The sequence below is a fragment of the Spodoptera frugiperda genome, chromosome 25, assembly GCF_023101765.2.
Source record: "Spodoptera frugiperda isolate SF20-4 chromosome 25, AGI-APGP_CSIRO_Sfru_2.0, whole genome shotgun sequence".
Classification (NCBI taxonomy): Eukaryota; Metazoa; Arthropoda; class Insecta; order Lepidoptera; family Noctuidae; genus Spodoptera; species Spodoptera frugiperda.
Window position 1 is genome coordinate 17,337,713 of NC_064236.1, and position 14,528 is coordinate 17,352,240.

Below are 14,528 nucleotides of genomic sequence, written 5' to 3' on the forward strand. Positions count from 1 at the left end.
CCTTTTAATGTCTAAAAACATACTACTATTACAAAATAGAATTCTAGTGAGTAGATTTATCAGATAATTCAGTTTATACCGAATACCTATAGTACGGTAATATTACTGAGGGTTCGGTAAAGTTGCCATATTTTATCGGAATATAATTTAATTTAATAGTTACAGATAAATAAATTGATGTAACTTTAAGTACCTACGCCACGTCGAATATCGGTCAACAGATTCTCTAATGCATTCCTTTATTATCTCAGAATCTCTCATATTATTTCCAGGTAATAAACATGCAGAAAAATTAATGAAATCAAATTCCTGGATGAGCTATACTTAATCCGTAATACCATCTGATAAAGCTACAGTACATAATTAAAATAAGATTGCTTTGTTAAGAGCCAAAGGCTTGCCGTAATGTAAAAATATGTAATAATATTATTTCCTGTGACTCTTTTGTAAGTCCGACGTAGAAAACTAAACATAAAATGTAGCTCTCGCTTCGACTTAATTGAAATATTTCCTTTCAACATTGCTTTCAATGAAAAATATCGTCACAACTGTAAACAATGATCACGGCACGAATTTCCAATAGTTGACGAACAAAGCAGGTCTTATTAAGTATTAGGGCGAGCTGTCTGATGGAGGCATCCAGGAAACATTTTGTTTTTTGTAACGTCACGCCTTTAATCCCCGAAGGGGTAGGCAGGGGTTCACATTATGGTACATAATGCCAATGTACAGGTACACCCACATTTAACAATTTATGTTGTAAGTCTTATGTAATAGGTGGGGAGCCGGATATACCGGGCACATTTCCAGACTCCGTGCTACCACTGAGAAATTTTCGAAAAACTGAAAAAAGTCCAGTAATACTTCGCCCGACCCGGGAATCGAACCCGAGACCCCTTGCCCGGCAGTTGCACTTGCAACCACTCGGCCAACGAGCAGCATTACAAAGGGCATAGTTTCAAACTTTGCACAGTGTCCCTTTATCCAAACATCTAGAACTGCTAATTAAATATGTAGGAACGTATCGTTGGAGGATGTAGGTAGACTCGAGTACATTTGTTTGGGAACAACATCAAGTGGTAGGTCTAAATATAGTAACATTTCTCTTTTGTTTTTTATAAAGTTATAATAAATGTATGCTATAATAAGCTATAATTAGTGTAATTTGATGGATAGTAGGGGACACTGTTGTATATAAGTCATTCCATATAATAGGGGTTTGCCGTGGTTACAACATGGACGTTCCAATTAAAACGTGACGGTATGTATGTCCTTCGGTGACCAAAGGAAGGGCTCGAAAATTATACCTTGAAGATTAAAATTCATGATATAATTTGCTAATAAAAATAAACATAAATTACCTGGAGAAACAGCAGCTAATTACGAATGTATTATGTATGGTCTATCTATCCACACATCACAAAATGTTTCTCTGTAAATTTGTACCTATATGAATACCACGATGTTCCATATCGCATTGGAAATCATATCAGTATCGTGTATCATTATCATTCCGGAATTAATTGGGTATCAGTTCCAGCAAAGCGTAGAATATGATGCATTCTATACCGTAGTGCATCTCAATATCCACCTACCGAATACTTTAACTGCGACATCACTATGTAGTTTATTAAATTCCCACACCGAGTTCAGTATTTTGTGCTACACCGTAAGGGTTGTGAAAGCCTTTCCATGAAAATTGATAGAAAATAAAAATGCCTTCCATTACAATCTTTACAGTTTTAACTTGCTTTGGTTGTTGTATTATCACTCCAGCTAAGTGCACTTGATCTGGAGCTGCGGATTACCTAGCGGGTTTACCGGACTCCGGTTCGAAAAGCAGGAGTAGGAACGGCTGGTTTTAAGTCAGTAAGAGTCTGACACTCCCTCTCACCTCACCTAAGGCGAGAGAAGTCATTGGATGACTTTCACCACTCAAAAAAAAAAAAAAAACATGTACATACTCCTAAACAAAAAATATTTATTTGATTTTCATAGTAGTCCTTTGTTTATCTCTTTTTTTTACTTTACTTGGTAATTTCTTTTGCTTCCTTACCAGGGCACTTCAATTTCCATGCGCTAGATTAATTGGATTAATATTTTTATTGCATACCTTTACCTGGAAACCTAGACTAATTTCAAATATCTCGCCGATGAAGAGATTGTATTCGCCGCCAACCTCGATTTCGATTTCGATTTCAGCCATGATTGTCCCACTGCAGGGCAAAGGCCTCCCTACCTTCCTTCCACTACTCTCTGTTGAAAGCTTTTTGCGGCCAATCCTTGTCATAGCTGTTGAGTTCGTCCCGCCATTTCCTTCCGCCGCGACCTCATCTAGATTTTTTTTAATATAATATTTTTTGACGTGTAAATGGGCTCTTTTGTAGTATATTTACAGAAAAAAAATTATTCACTTCATTTCATTTCATTTCATTGCAAAATAGCGTCAATTTAGAATGCATTGCTTAAAAGTTTTTTGATGTTATAAAAGGTTATTTTAGTATGCAGTCGTTTGGCAGCGCTGGGTTTCCGTGATGAATATGATTTTATTCGCTTCTATTTATATACTGAACGTTTAAATACAAGTATCATAAATCCATCTCCATCAGGTTGAGTTTAGACTTATTCGTCATCTCGGCCGCAATAAACTCGTCCACGAGGTCGAGTCGGGAAATTTAAACATTAATTATTTTTTTATTGTGCATCTCGGCCGAACCACATGGTCGAGTTGATGAAGCAATTTTTTCGTATCTTGTATTCGTCAACTCGACCGACATTGAATAAAAGAGCAAAGCTATGTTTTGGACTCTATTTAAACAGATATTCAAGTGTAGCGTTGGTTTACGGCATCAACTGGATCCCCTGGTAACTTAAATAGCTATGTATTTGTATATATTATTTGTAGTAGTTACATTCGGCGCGAGACTAATTAGGCTACCTACCGATTTTCCATCAATTTGCCAGCTTACTTTTTACTTTTACTACTACAAAACTGGATTTGGTTCTGTAACGAGTCTAAAAACTGAGTTACGTACCTGTAAATGCTATTCCATTCAGTTGAAAATATCCTGTACCAGATAGATGTAATATGAAAGAGAGAGAGATACCACCGTACCTGTTGCACAGTGAACGCTAGAGAAGCTGTCTAAATCGTAATACCTTCTCACCGGAAGATGATTAAGCCAATGCCGTTACGATCTAATCTCATCCATAAGGATAAAAGGTTTAAAATATAAATTTCTAGCCTTCTATTTTGATCTTTCAGTACCACTTTTCTTTTACCGAGTGATGAACTGATGAACCTAGGCTACATAATATTTTTTTTTCTGTACCAACCAAATCAATGAATATCTCATGCAGTCATTACGTCCAAAGAGTTTCCAATTTTGTAATGGCGGTATCAGCAAATAGATAGCTTTCCGCAAATTAAAATGGCGGCTATCACCCTCCCTGGATGTTATTAATAACTCCTGCCAATGCACATACACATATCGAAGAATTTTTTTACTCGTTTTCGAACGTATTCGTGCTCAAAGAAAACTTTGATGCATTCAATTAATTAATACGGCCTACGGTGGAGCACGTCTGCCCATAAGCAACCTATTCACTCGGGCCTTGAAGACACCCAAGTTATACCCATCAGGAAACACAGACTCCGGCAAGGAGTTCCACTCCCTAGCAGTTCGCACAAGGAAGCTTGAAGCGAAGCGCTTCGTGCGAGTGGGTGGGATATCTACCATGAAGCGGTGACGCCTCGCCGATTGTCTTGTGGTTCGATGATGAAAAGGACTAGGGGGAATCAAGTTGTGCAATTCCCCCGCACACTCTCCGAAATGTATCCGGTAAAAAACGGAAAGGCTTGCGACCTTGCGCCTGTGTTCAAGGCTTTGAAGCCGGGCCTCCACAAGCGCATCGTCATTGATGAGCCTCTTGGCACGCCTTTCAATGTGTTCGAGCGCATCCAGCTGGTATTTGGCCGAGCCGTCCCAAAGGTGAGAACAGTACTCCATACATGACCGAACCTGCGCTTGGTACAGGCTCAGCAGTTGTTTCGGTGTGAAGTACCGTCTCACCTTCGAGAGGATACCCAACTTCCTACCAGCCAGATGCGCCTTCGACTCTATATAAGAGCCGAAGTTAAGCGTTGGCGATAGAGTTACGCCCAGAAGCTCAAGACGATCCGCTACCGGAACGGACACATTTCGGAAAGTCGGAGCCAGCGGAAATTGACTCCGTTTGGCAGAGAATAGACACGCCTGGGTTTTGGTAGCGTTGAACTTGACCAAGTTGGCGTCACCCCAATCGGAAACCGCCTTCAAGGACGAGTTCAACCGTTCGACCATGGATTCTCTTAGAGACCGGATCTGTGTTCCGCTACTCCGCGCATCGGACACATACCTTTCAACAACTGTGCTGTCATCTGCATACCCAAAGATACCGGGCTTAAGCAGGTCGTTGATGTGCAGCAAAAAGAGCGTTGCTGAAAGTACTGACCCCTGAGGGACTCCGGCGTTGATGCCAAATTGGTCAGACGAGCAGCCATCAATGACTACTCGAATTGACCGATCCCTCAGGAAGTCTGCAATCCATCTGCACAGATCAGCGGGAAGTCCATATGCAGGAAGCTTGCCGATAAGGCTGTCGTGCCAAACCCTGTCAAAGGCCTTCGATATATCGAGAGAGACCGCTATTGCCTCCCCGTGCTTCTCGATGGCCTCGCTCCAAATGTGGGTGGCATACGCAAGAAGGTCCCCAGTGGATCGGTTGCGGCGAAACCCATACTGCTGATCACTGAGGAGGTCGTTACCTTCAAGGTATGCCAGGAGCCTGTTGTTAAGTACACGTTCCATACTCTTGCAGAGTATGGACGTGACCGAGATTGGCCGGTAATTATTAGGGTCGGCACGACTACCTTTTTGGGCACAGGCTGCACGTTGGCTAGCTTCCATGCAACCGGCACTTGACCAGTCTCCAAAGAAAGTCGAAACAGGCGTGTCATGTCATTGGAGACAACTCAGGCGCACAGGTTTTTAAAACCACGGCTGAGATTCCGTCGGGTCCACTGGCCTTGTTCACGTCAAGATTACGCAACGTCTTATACAGGGTGTCCCTGAAATCGACGTCCAACGGGCACTAGATGATCAGCAAGGTTCCAACTGTTATCAGAAAAATATAAAAAAAAATCTAAGTCCTACAGTTTTTAAATTACAGTGACTTATGTGTTATCTACGAAAAAGTACACCCTGTGCCAGTCTTTTGACTCTTGTTGCTACAAATCTTTATTTTTTCGTCTGCAGTCTTCCTTACATTATCCTGAATAGTGATCCAGTAATATGGAATCATAAATTCTTAGCCAACTGCTTTAGATTGGAAAACATTGTTAGTTTTAGAGGAACCAAATACTCTGAATAAAATTTTTACCTTACTTTAAGTGACTGTACTGAATAAATTATGTATTGCGCTAATAGTGGCAAATTTCACCAAAGTTGGCGCATTTAATGAGGATTATAAAATGGTATAGCACTTTGCAAATTATTTCATAAATTCGACACCAAAAAAAGATTTTTCAACGAAACTCCGTTTCGATGAATTTGTTTGAACTTACTAATATTTCTTCTAGTGTACTCAAATCATACGTTACCTCGTATGCACTACACAACACTTTGCACGCGATTTGTTATCATCATGTTGAAAATCAGCGAGGATCTCTTGTCAAACAACATTGTCTGTCTACTCATGATTTCGCTTGCAGCTTTCGTCGGCAATATTACTAGACTTACTAGGAAACTGATGTTGTGTATCATGTTTCACTAAATAATATTGACAATAAATATTATTGCATCAAACACATTATCAAATGTGTAGTAAAATTAAAAGGAACGGACGCGGCAGATTCATGTACACAGCATATCGACGCGGTAGTGGTATGGTGTACATGAGCCCTTACGCACAATCACTCGTCATATCCCCATCAAAAAAAAAAAGAGATGGGTGTATCCTCCGATTAAGTTACGTGTTCATGCCTTGTGATCAAATGCGGGATGAAGCATCAAATATTCTTTAGTTTGTCAAGAAAGAGTTATTTGCACCGTTACAAGGAATTGCAGGTAAAGCAAAAAATAATTTAAAAAATAAATAATCAACACGGCGCAAAAAAGCCAGTGCTCAGCTAAAGTGCCGAAGCCCGGGTACGATGGCTCGAGATGCACAACACCAGTTCGTCTAGCGATAATATTGCCGACGAATGCTGCAAGTGAAATCACGGGTAATCAGACAATGTTGTTTGACAAGAGATCCTCGCTGATTTTCAACATGATGATAACAAATAGCGTGCAAAGTGCTGTCTAGTGCATACGAGGTTGTAACGTATGATTTGAGTACACTAGAAGAATTTTTAGTAAGTTCAAATAAATTCATCGAAACGGAGTTTCGTTGAAAAATATTTTTTTGTGTCGAATTTAAGAAATAATGTGCAAAGTGCTATACCATTTTATAATCCTTATTAAATGCGCCAACTTTGGTGAAATTTGCCACTACTAGCGCCATACATAATTTATTCAGTACAGTCACTTAAAGTAAGGTAAAAATTTTATTCAGAGTATTTGGTTCCTCTAAAACTAACAATGTTTTCCAATCTAAAGCAGTTGGCTAAGAATTTATGATTCCATATTACTGGATCACTATTCAGGATAATGTAAGGAAGACTGCAGACGAAAAAATAAAGATTTGTAGCAACAAGAGTCAAAAGACTGGCACAGGGTGTACTTTTTCGTGGATAACACATAAGTCACTGTAATTTAAAAACTGTAGGACTTAGAATTTTTTTAATATTTTTCTGATAACATTTGGAACCTTGCCGATCATCTGGTGCCTATTGGACGTCGACTTCAGGGACACCCTGTATACCTCCTTCTGTCGTATGCGAATTTTTGACATATTCGTCTCGCAAACTCTATGGAGAGAAGGAGGCAAAGCGCCACCAGTATCAAGACGTGAAGATTCCGCAAATAGAGAAGCAAACAGGTTCGCTTTCTCTACCGCGGTGTGTGCCAGTGTCCCGTTAGGCCCCAGGAGAGGTGGGAGTGAAGGGCGGCAGAAGTTCGATTCAACCGCCTTGGCCAGGGACCAAAACGCTTTACTACCCGCTGGGTAAGAAGCCAGTTTGTTCCCTATTCGGCCAATGTGGTTGAACCGAGCCATCCGTAATGCCTTTTTGCATGACTTGGCAGCCCGGTTATAGGCTCTCTTCCTCTGAAGAATGTCGTCAGCCCTACGACGCCTGGCATCTGCCCATGCCAAGTATGCCGCATGCTTTCGCGCTTCAGCACGTCTGCAGTCGGCATCAAACCATGGACGAGTCCCACCGAAAGATGTCGCATCCGAGAATGGAATGTAGTATTCCATGCCCTGACGCAACACCCCCGTTATGGCATCCGCACAAGCTGACGGGTCCTCAGTAGAGAAGCAGACAGGCCGCCAAGGATAGGATGCAAAAAAAGATCGCATCCCATCCCAATCTGCTGACTTGTACCGCCACATCCGCCGAGATCCTCTGGGACAAGGATCCGGTGGGGAGTACGTGGATACGGATTTCACCAGACAGTGGTCAGAGCTACCCAAGGGTGAAGAAACTGACACCGAGTAGCTGTCTGGATCAGTTGTCAGCAGAAGGTCTAAGCAGTTGGCAGTGTGCGAGTCGACATCGGGCACCCTTGTGGCCTCCTGGACCAGCTGGGTCAGGCCAAGCGTTAGCGCAAGCTTACGCATTTCCCTCCCAGCATGGTCAGTGCACTGGTATGGGAACAGCCACTCCTGGTGATGGGCGTTAAAGTCCCCCAGTAACACCAACTGGGCCGAAGGGTACCTCTGCCGAGCCGCATCCGCCGTCTCCACAAGGTGTTGAGCTAATCTGGTCGTCTCCAAATCTCCGCTGTGCGACCGGTAGACACAGGCATAGAGAATTTTCTCCATCCCTGTGTCCACCAGTATCCACAAGGTTGAAAAACTGGGGTCTTCAAAGTTTCGGAGACGCCGGTAACAGATGCCGTCTTGGACGTATAGGCATACGCCTGCGCGGGGAACGAAATTGTGCTCCAGGGAAAAGCCTGGGTAGTTCAGGTATGATACGTCCGACGGACATCTGATCTGGGTCTCCGAGAGAAACAAGAGCGTGGGGTTCTCGGTCTCTAGGTGGTGATGGACCGCATTGATATTTGAGTGCAAGCCTCGAATATTTGAGAGGTGCACTTTGAGGGAGAGGGAGTGCAGCCGCTGTTGAACCCTTTTCTTTGCTCTTGTTTTCATTTTATGAGTATGAGGTTGCTGAGAGGATGGCAGTGAAGTGTTCCTCCACACAGGCGACCCCAGACGCGCGCCGCAGTTAGCTACATCATTGGGAGGCCAGCCTGGAGACTGCGGGGACGCCCGAGCCCCCCATGGATATCCATCGGGCCCTCTCGTCCGGTCGCCAACCGGCACGATGGCGTATCCATGGGATTTTTCGCTAGATGGCGGGGCAGCCTTTCACGTGTGGCTAGCACGCTAATTGGGCCCCCAACTATCTGCGGTCGGCCAGCGGTGCACCGTGCCTCGGATCCCGCTACCCTCCGCGACTGGCCACCCGATGAAGCTACACCAGCGCGCGCCAGATCGGTCTACCCATAATGGAGCAAACATCTCGACCCATCCTCTCATACGGCTTCACCGAGCATCGTGGCGGAACACGGCTAGGCCGCTTGGCGACACGGTTTTGCTCGGTGGGTGGTTATAATGCCGTCGGCCGAAGCCTACCACCAGAGTGTCACCTGATTAGCACCACCCAGAGGCCACGTGTAGGGTTTCGTTTTTTTGGGTGCTCTCCTACGGACGAGGGTGACTCAGCCTCCATAAATATTCATTCAAAACCATCGATCGATGCCGTCGATCGACGATCGATCGATTGGTCTGGTGGAAACTATCGATCGACGTCGACTATTCCATTCTACCATCGATCGATACCGTCGATCGACGATCGATCGATTGGTCTGGTGGAAACTATCGATCGACGTCGACTATTCCATACTTCAACACCCTTAAGTCTACAGGGTCTAAGTGGTCTAACTCTTCGCCATTGATTAACATTGAACATTTGGTGTTGTAATTTAGTTTTTGATTCATTAATTACCAAGTTATTGGCAGTTAACCAGTAATAATTAATAATCTACTCCAAAATTGTAATAAAAGTACAGCCAGGGCATACAGTGATTTATTATTGTTTGTCCTGGGTAACTATTTGTCAATAAAGAACCTAAGTACTTTCCAATCTCATCACTGAAGATTACAACACTGTTATTACAACTATTATTACTGTTATATTGGGTAGGAAACAGTGAACTGGCACCATGAGGCAAGGTGGTATCACACGTTGGCACAGTACAAGCAGGCAGTACATTACTAGAATCCTATTTTACACATTGGTTTTCCTGTGACTGTGGCCGCACTAACTCATCCATCGCCAACATGTATTCTCTCATTTGACCCCGGCAAAAAATCCCTTGTCGTACCCCCGATTTGTTGGATGCTATCAGGCAGTAGCGTTTTACGACAGTGAATTGAAAAGTTCAAAGAAAACTATAATTAAACTTGACGAGAGTCACGTGATTCACATGATTTAGTCAGTCAAAGGAGGTAAAGAAAAGGACCTGAAAGTTGTACTGCCTACAGGCCCATGCTGGGAACTAGAATTAGAAATGTATTATTACCTAGAGCTTAGAATAGACTCAAGCTGGGTGACGTAGCGTGCTGTTATGCTGGGTAGCCGGAGAAAGTAAGTGTTAGTGGAAGAGGTCGATGGTAGTGGTGATATCATTACCTTTAACCTCTTCCATTAGCACTCCTCTTGTAGAAGCTTATTATTTTTACTGCTAAGCTTAGTCAAAAAGTTTCGCGACTGCTGAGTTCAAATTGTTTCTTCGTTCCTGTCGCGGGTACCCAATGCCGGTAATCCAGTAAATACACGTTGGAACGTGCCGGCGGCGCTTGTAAAACCGGCTTGCCGCCGGTTACGGAACAACGGCTACCTGAAAACCGGAGTGTGTAAAAAAATCCATAGGTAGGTTATTCCCGGGGTACTGATTTCCAATACCCCGAGTAAAAACATAAAAATTGTAACATGACATTTATAAGCACATCTGTCTTCCATATTTACCAAACACCTTCTAAAAGCATTCTTCACAATATTAATGCAACTACATATTATGTTACAGTATGTTTACAAACAACTCAACCTACCCCTTTAAACAAAAAGGCGTGATAGGATTTAAGAGCGTGGAAAAATAACCCTTTACTCTATAAATATAAGCTACGTTACGCATACAAAGCTCCCTAACACGGCGGCTGTTGAGGTAGGTCGCAGACTCGTAGTGAACCGCCCGTGCGCCACCCACTTCACGTCCGCGTCGTCTCATTGTTGTAAGGGGGCGACAAACGTAACACATAATAAACTAGTGCTTACATTTTTAATTTTATTCACCCAAAGGTTTTTTCTTGACCCGGCAATCGAACCTGAGATCGCATGCTAATCCCAAAGTAGAATAATGTAAGAACAATTCCTTGATTAAGTATATTTAAATGATAATAGGCTCATATTAATTATTTCGGCGATAAAATCTTGACGACTTTCTTAAACCTGGGTTAAACCCTAATAAGCTGTTCACTGTGATACTAAACTCAAATCTCAATTAAATCAATATACGATATTAATGAAAGCCTTTCTATAAACCTAATTAATTGCATGCGAATCCGTGTAATATCAAATGTCTCACTCCGTATATGTATACGGGATGTAATTTGGATTTGCCTTTACGATTGATGAGGCTTATGATTGTTAACTTGTACGATTTCGGTTAACGGTATTAGTTGTAAAAAATAGGCGGGAGCTGCACAGCCAATCACGATGGTTTTACAGTTATGAGGGTATGGGAAGGTAGGCCACGGCATAGGTGCCGCGCGGGGTAGCAACTGCAGCTCAGTCAGTCTAACCAGCTCCGCCGCCGCGTTTAGAGCTCCCCTTAAAGCTCTCGTCATCCGCGGTCAGTGACCCCAGACTCCACCCAGTGTCCAACTTCCAGGTCTTCTTAGTACGTGGTAAGTACCAATAAGTTATTTATTTTGTTTAAATTCTTTTTATTTATTTTTTATTATTCTTACAATTTTTTTTTTTATTTTTAAACTTTTTTTTCGTTTTATTTTTTTATACTCCCAAATTATTGTATTTTGATTTATATTAATACTGTTTTTAACGGGTTTTATATTATTGATTCTAAAAACTACATTTATAAGCATTTTTAATGAAATTCGAAAAAGTAATCGTGTTAAAATATTTTCCCAAAGTCAAAAAGAGTTCTAAAGCTTTCTTTAACAAAGTTTGCAAACTATACGAAGAGTGGCGGGAAGTTACCAACAACATTTTGCCGACGGTCGGAAAAATAAACATTTATTCGTTTCATATTTTATTCTAGAAAACTATTAATTTTGAGATAAATGAAGTAATTTAAACATTAAAAATAATTTTAATTCATAAAATAAACTGTTTAAAATCTAAATATCTATAAAATTATAACTACATATATTTTTTATTATATTTTAGGAATATAATAAACTATTTAAAAAAAGATTTGTATTTTTATCATAAAAAGGAATTTTAATAATAAAGAGATAAAAATAATCCATAAAACTACATTTTCAAGTGAATAAATCAAATTCAACATTTTAACATATTTTTTGGAAAAAACAAATGGTAAAATGGTTAAAGTATTTTCTTTTCACTAAAGTGTTATTATCACTAAGCGAAATTAAAACAATTTAAACATTTTAAATCATAAAATTAACAAAACAAACTATTTACTAAGATTTATAATACATAGTTCCATTAAAGTGCCCAAAAATATCCTACGTGAACAGAAAATGTCACGGAAATCTTCATTTACGAAAATACATAATATATCTGATATTCGATAAAATTTTTTATTCACGAGAATTATCAATAGGTAACAAAATTAATTTGCTGAAGTCGAAAGAGACGACAACAACATTAATATTAAAGGCAGCCCGTTAAAATTTAAGTCCAAAAAATGTTAATTTCATATTTTAATCTATAAAACAACATTTATTTATGAACATAACATGAAACCTTAGAAAACTATTTATTAATAACACAAAACGTTTTAAACTTTTCTACACATAGTTCCCAATATAAGAACCAAAATCAAATACAAACAACGGACGTACAAAAGACGGCCGATACCCATTTAAAAGAAAATAACAACTGTAGAATGTATCCGACGGCTGGAAGAGATGTAAATTAGTAACTACGAGTACTCTTGGCGACCTAAAGTGAATCTTTTACTTTGTAAGCGACATTATTTATTATTGGTTTGTACCGTTCTATTCAAATAAATAAATAAATAAAATTATTGACTGAAATATTATATATAACTAATAATTACATTTCAAAAGTAAAAAAAAAAAATACGGGTGGACATTTTTACTAAAAATATTAACCATTGAATGTAATTGACCAAAAGTAGTTTTAAACTAAACACATATTATTATATTTCAATCCTCGAAAATAATTAAAATACTTTATTATCATTGCAACAAGAATAAACATCGCAAATCATGAATAGTAGGCGTTTGTACATTGGGTACAACACAATGAGTAACAAAAGACTCATTTTCAGTTTCAATTCAACATTTAAAAACTTTTGTAGCGCAAAGTTCATGGGATCAGAGCAATAATAGTTTGCAAACAGCTTAAATAATCCCGAACAAACTTCTACAGGTAGCCGACGATGCGACGGCCGGTAAAAATTAGGTGAACAATTTTCACTGCTACTATACAACTAAATTTATTTATTTTTAGTCGTGGTCCCACTGCAGGGCAAAGTTTTCCCTACCCTCCTTCCACTCCTCTATGTGCACAGCTATCTGAAGCCAAGGTGACAGGTGACAAGTTCGGCCCGCCATCTCCTTCTGAACCTGCCGCGCCGTCTGTTGACGTTGTGTGGGCTTCAATCAGTTGACAGTTAAGCCCACCGCTCGTCTGAAATGCGGCAGACGTGACCAGCCCAGTTCCACTTTAAACTTGTGGCTTTGTGACCAACGTCAGCGATTTGAGTTTTGGAGCGCAGCGTGGAGTTTCTTATTCTGTCCGTGAATAACACTCCTAAGATATTGCGCTCCATGGCTCGCGTGCAGACTTTGAGTGTGGTCATTTGATGTTGTGTCAAAGACCAAGTTTCAGCGCCATAAGTGAGGACAGGCAGAATGCATACGTCCATGAGTTCTTTTTTAACGCTAATGGAAAATTACCTTTCATTAGATCCCCAATGGATCTAAAAATACATTGTTAATAAAAAAATCGAAACGACTTAAAAATATACTAAAATCATTCTGTTCTATTTCTGAACCAAAGTCTATTTCTGAACATATTTGTGAAAAGTTACGTTTCGAAAAGTTTGCTTCGGGAAACTATGCGAAAAGTTCGTACAATATTTTACAAACAGCTAAAAAACTTTGCAATAATATAACTATTTATTGAACGTTACCGACGGCGACGCAACAGCCGGCGGAAAAAGAAAAATCATTTCATTATAGACAATACAGCCTTGAATTTTTACCACGATTTGCATTTTTCACTGTTTGTGCTTTGGAAAGAACAAACAGTGAAAACATGCAAATCGTCTGATTTTTTTAAAACACCCATTAATTGGTGCTTCGAACTATGGTGCGGCGCGAATTTGGTTGAACGTGGGGGGGAATACATTGATGGGTTTACGACATTGTTTCGGACAATTGCACTTGATTTGAATAAATCCGATTAGCCGTCTGAAGCACTCTTGTGATGACAAGTTTGTATGTAGGAATACGTTCAAGCACCGTTTGGTTCACGTAGATTGAATGGGATTTGAAAGCAAACGCTTGGAAATTGTAATCACAGTTTGTATTCAATGGCACTACGGATAATGTACCACGACTTATTCTGCGGAAACTTGTCTTTTTCAGAAGCAAAATGAACAGAAATGACTAATTTACACCGTTGCTGCATTAATATTTAAAGGAAATTGGCCATTGTCGAACATATTAGTGAAGTGATCGCTAGCGCAGAGATAAAGCACAATAGCGACTCGGGTACGATTCCGTCGGCAAGGAAATTGCATTTTTTTTTAACTGGGGAAAATCATTCAGTGACTTCTCCCGCCTTAGGCGAGGCGAGAGGGAGTGTCAGACTCTTACTGACTAAAAACCACCCTGTTCCTACTCCTGCCTGTCGAGCCGGAGCCCCGGTAAACTAGGTAGTCCGCAGCTCCGCATTAGGCATCAGCCCTACTGGGCCCCATTTGGGGTGGTCTGATGACTCTTTGAGGCGCGCGCAGAAAGCAACGCGATGTGATTCTGGTCGGGCGGCGAGCTACCCTTGCTCACCGTCCGCAGACCCGCACTTACGGTGGAAATTGTATTTTGGAGCGTACCAATTTTAATACTGTCTT

At 40.7% G+C, this 14,528-nt stretch overlaps 1 protein-coding gene across 4 annotated transcripts in view; it reads left to right on the forward strand.

The window, feature by feature from the left end:
* The window catches only part of LOC118268666 (ADP-ribosylation factor GTPase-activating protein 1), a 112,050-nt gene that overhangs the window by 51,651 nt on the left and 45,871 nt on the right, over window positions 1-14,528 (forward strand). The window lies entirely within an intron of this gene.